This window comes from Oncorhynchus keta, unplaced genomic scaffold, assembly GCF_023373465.1.
Source record: "Oncorhynchus keta strain PuntledgeMale-10-30-2019 unplaced genomic scaffold, Oket_V2 Un_contig_18444_pilon_pilon, whole genome shotgun sequence".
NCBI lineage: Eukaryota > Metazoa > Chordata > Actinopteri > Salmoniformes > Salmonidae > Oncorhynchus > Oncorhynchus keta.
The window spans coordinates 30,001-35,000 of record NW_026280920.1 but is presented as its reverse complement, the minus strand read 5'-3'; the positions used below and the strand labels follow the sequence as shown (position 1 = coordinate 35,000).

Below are 5,000 nucleotides of genomic sequence, written 5' to 3'. Positions count from 1 at the left end.
CTTCACAGTAACACTTTTCTTACTAGTAACTGACTTGATAACTAGTAACTACTGATAACAGCTTTATTTAGGAACGTTTGACTTACTACAGTGTGACTGTGATCTGTGTTTGTCCTAGTCTACCCACAGCTACTGTATAGAGGACAGTTTAACTGACTGTGTTTGTCCTAGTCTACCCACAGCTACTGTATAGAGGACAGTTTAACTGACTGTGATCTGTGTTTGTCCTAGTCTACCCACAGCTACTGTATAGAGGACAGTTTAACTGACTGTGTTTGTCCTAGTCTACCCACAGCTACTGTATAGAGGACAGTTTAACTGACTGTGTTTGTCCTAGTCTACCCACAACTACTGTATAGAGGACAGTTTAACTGACTGTGATCTGTGTTTGTCCTAGTCTACCCACAGCTACTGTATAGAGGACAGTTTAACTGACTGTGTTTGTCCTAGTCTACCCACAGCTACTGTATAGAGGACAGTTTAACTGACTGTGTTTGTCCTAGTCTACACACAGCTACTGTATAGAGGACAGTTTAACTGACTGTGATCTGTGTTTGTCCTAGTCTACCAACAGCTACTGTATAGAGGACAGTTTAACTGACTGTGATCTGTGTTTGTCCTAGTCTACCCACAGCTACTGTATAGAGGACAGTTTAACTGACTGTGTTTGTCCTAGTCTACCCACAGCTACTGTATAGAGGACAGTTTAACTGACTGTGTTTGTCCTAGTCTACCCACAGCTACTGTATAGAGGACAGTTTAACTGACTGTGTTTGTCCTAGTCTACCAACAGCTACTGTATAGAGGACAGTTTAACTGACTGTGTTTGTCCTAGTCTACCCACAGCTACTGTATAGAGGACAGTTTAACTGACTGTGATCTGTGTTTGTCCTAGTCTACCCACAGCTACTGTATAGAGGACAGTTTAACTGACTGTGTTTGTCCTAGTCTACCCACAGCTACTGTATAGAGGACAGTTTAACTGACTGTGATGTGTGTTTGTCCTAGTCTACCAACAGCTACTGTATAGAGGACATTTTAACTGACTGTGATCTGTGTTTGTCCTAGTCTACCCACAGCTACTGTATAGAGGACAGTTTAACTGACTGTGTTTGTCCTAGTCTACCCACAGCTACTGTATAGAGGACAGTTTAACTGACTGTGTTTGTCCTAGTCTACCCACAGCTACTGTATAGAGGACAGTTTAACTGACTGTGATCTGTGTTTGTCCTAGTCTACCCACAGCTACTGTATAGAGGACAGTTTAACTGACTGTGATCTGTGTTTGTCCTAGTCTACCCACAGCTACTGTATAGAGGACAGTTTAACTGACTGTGTTTGTCCTAGTCTACCCACAGCTACTGTATAGAGGACAGTTTAACTGACTGTGATCTGTGTTTGTCCTAGTCTACCCACAGCTACTGTATAGAGGACAGTTTAACTGACTGTGTTTGTCCTAGTCTACCCACAGCTACTGTATAGAGGACAGTTTAACTGACTGTGTTTGTCCTAGTCTACACACAGCTACTGTATAGAGGACAGTTTAACTGACTGTGTTTGTCCTAGTCTACACACAGCTACTGTATAGAGGACAGTTTAACTGACTGTGATCTGTGTTTGTCCTAGTCTACCCACAGCTACTGTATAGAGGACAGTTTAACTGACTGTGTTTGTCCTAGTCTACACACAGCTACTGTATAGAGGACAGTTTAACTGACTGTGTTTGTCCTAGTCTACCCACAGCTACTGTATAGAGGACAGTTTAACTGACTGTGATGTGTGTTTGTCCTAGTCTACCCACAGCTACTGTATAGAGGACAGTTTAACTGACTGTGTTTGTCCTAGTCTACCCACAGCTACTGTATAGAGGACAGTTTAACTGACTGTGTTTGTCCTAGTCTACCCACAGCTACTGTATAGAGGACAGTTTAACTGACTGTGTTTGTCCTAGTCTACACACAGCTACTGTATAGAGGACAGTTTAACTGACTGTGATCTGTGTTTGTCCTAGTCTACCCACAGCTACTGTATAGAGGACAGTTTAACTGACTGTGATCTGTGTTTGTCCTAGTCTACCCACAGCTACTGTATAGAGGACAGTTTAACTGACTGTGTTTGTCCTAGTCTACCCACAGCTACTGTATAGAGGACAGTTTAACTGACTGTGATCTGTGTTTGTCCTAGTCTACCCACAGCTACTGTATAGAGGACAGTTTAACTGACTGTGTTTGTCCTAGTCTACCCACAGCTACTGTATAGAGGACAGTTTAACTGACTGTGATCTGTGTTTGTCCTAGTCTACCCACAGCTACTGTATAGAGGACAGTTTAACTGACTGTGATCTGTGTTTGTCCTAGTCTACCCACAGCTACTGTATAGAGGACAGTTTAACTGACTGTGATCTGTGTTTGTCCTAGTCTACCCACAGCTACTGTATAGAGGACAGTTTAACTGACTGTGATGTGTGTTTGTCCTAGTCTACCCACAGCTACTGTATAGAGGACAGTTTAACTGACTGTGTTTGTCCTAGTCTACCCACATCTACTGTATAGAGGACAGTTTAACTGACTGTGATGTGTGTTTGTCCTAGTCTACCCACAGCTACTGTATAGAGGGCAGTTTAACTGACTGTGTTTGTCCTAGTCTACCCACAGCTACTGTATAGAGGACAGTTTAACTGACTGTGTTTGTCCTAGTCTACCCACAGCTACTGTATAGAGGACAGTTTAACTGACTGTGTTTGTCCTAGTCTACCCACAGCTACTGTATAGAGGACAGTTTAACTGACTGTGATGTGTGTTTGTCCTAGTCTACCCACAGCTACTGTATAGAGGACAGTTTAACTGACTGTGTTTGTCCTAGTCTACCCACATCTACTGTATAGAGGACAGTTTAACTGACTGTGATCTGTGTTTGTCCTAGTCTACCCACAGCTACTGTATAGAGGGCAGTTTAACTGACTGTGTTTGTCCTAGTCTACCCACAGCTACTGTATAGAGGACAGTTTAACTGACTGTGATGTGTGTTTGTCCTAGTCTACCCACAGCTACTGTATAGAGGACAGTTTAACTGACTGTGATCTGTGTTTGTCCTAGTCTACCCACAGCTACTGTATAGAGGACAGTTTAACTGACTGTGATCTGTGTTTGTCCTAGTCTACCCACAGCTACTGTATAGAGGACAGTTTAACTGACTGTGATCTGTGTTTGTCCTAGTCTACCCACAGCTACTGTATAGAGGACAGTTTAACTGACTGTGATCTGTGTTTGTCCTAGTCTACCCACAGCTACTGTATAGAGGACAGTTTAACTGACTGTGATCTGTGTTTGTCCTAGTCTACCCACAGCTACTGTATAGAGGACAGTTTAACTGACTGTGATGTGTGTTTGTCCTAGTCTACCCACAGCTACTGTATAGAGGACAGTTTAACTGACTGTGATCTGTGTTTGTCCTAGTCTACCCACAGCTACTGTATAGAGGACAGTTTAACTGACTGTGATGTGTGTTTGTCCTAGTCTACCCACAGCTACTGTATAGAGGACAGTTTAACTGACTGTGATCTGTGTTTGTCCTAGTCTACCCACAGCTACTGTATAGAGGACAGTTTAACTGACTGTGTTTGTCCTAGTCTACCCACAGCTACTGTATAGAGGACAGTTTAACTGACTGTGATCTGTGTTTGTCCTAGTCTACCCACAGCTACTGTATAGAGGACAGTTTAACTGACTGTGTTTGTCCTAGTCTACCCACAGCTACTGTATAGAGGACAGTTTAACTGACTGTGTTTGTCCTAGTCTACCCACAGCTACTGTATAGAGGACAGTTTAACTGACTGTGATCTGTGTTTGTCCTAGTCTACCCACAGCTACTGTATAGAGGACAGTTTAACTGACTGTGATGTGTGTTTGTCCTAGTCTACCCACAGCTACTGTATAGAGGACAGGTTAACTGACTGTGATCTGTGTTTGTCCTAGTCTACCCATAGCTACGTTAGGACGAGAACTTTAAGTTGCTCTGAATGACTCTAATCAAAATGTAGTTAGAACAACGACGTGTACGCTACAGTTTCAGTGAGGCTACCGATGCATCTGCATTCAACAGAAGGCTTCATGGTGTATGTTCCCAGGGGTAACCCCAAGAAACCCCAAACCCTCCTCTCCTTGAAATACCCCTTCAACACGATTAGTTACGCCGGCTCACTTTCACTGCCTCCACGCTCTGACCCAAGCGCGAGACAGTGAGACAGTAAACCTGTAAAGTTAAACTGGAGCCGATGGAGATTATTCCCGGTAGGCAGATCAGAGGACGTCGGAGAAGGAATGAAAACGGAGAAGAGCTCTCTTTCTCTCTCCCCTTTTTTCTTCTCTCCGGGCTTGTGTCCGAAATCAAAGTGAATCAGTAAGAACAGTCATGTTTCTTTAAAAAGGACGTACAGAGGATATTATATAATGTCATCATAGTGCTGATCTACAACAGACTGGTAGAACTATGTCCTTATAGAGGATACTATATAATGTCATCATAGAGCTGATCTACAACAGACTGGTAGAACTATGTCCCTATAGAGGATACTATATAATGTCATCATAGTGCTGATCTACAACAGACTGGTAGAACTATGTCCTTATAGAGGATACTATATAATGTCACATAGAGCTGATCTACAACAGACTGGTAGAACTATGTCCTTATAGAGGATACTATATAATGTCATCATAGAGCTGATCTACAACAGACTGGTAGAACTATGTCCTTATAGAGGATACTATATAATGTCACATAGAGCTGATCTACAACAGACTGGTAGAACTATGTCCTTATAGAGGATACTATATAATGTCATCATAGAGCTGATCTACAACAGACTGGTAGAACTATGTCCTTATAGAGGATACTATATAATGTCACATAGAGCTGATCTACAACAGACTGGTAGAACTATGTCCTTATAGAGGATACTATATAATGTCACATAGAGCTGATCTACAACAGACTGGTAG

The 5,000-nt window shown here is 42.4% G+C and overlaps 1 protein-coding gene across 1 annotated transcript in view; it reads left to right on the top strand.

Annotated features, from left to right (window-relative positions):
• Positions 1-5,000, top strand: part of LOC127920114 (beta-1,3-N-acetylglucosaminyltransferase lunatic fringe-like) — a 36,486-nt gene that overhangs the window by 1,532 nt on the left and 29,954 nt on the right. The gene's annotated exons all lie outside the window — the stretch shown is intronic.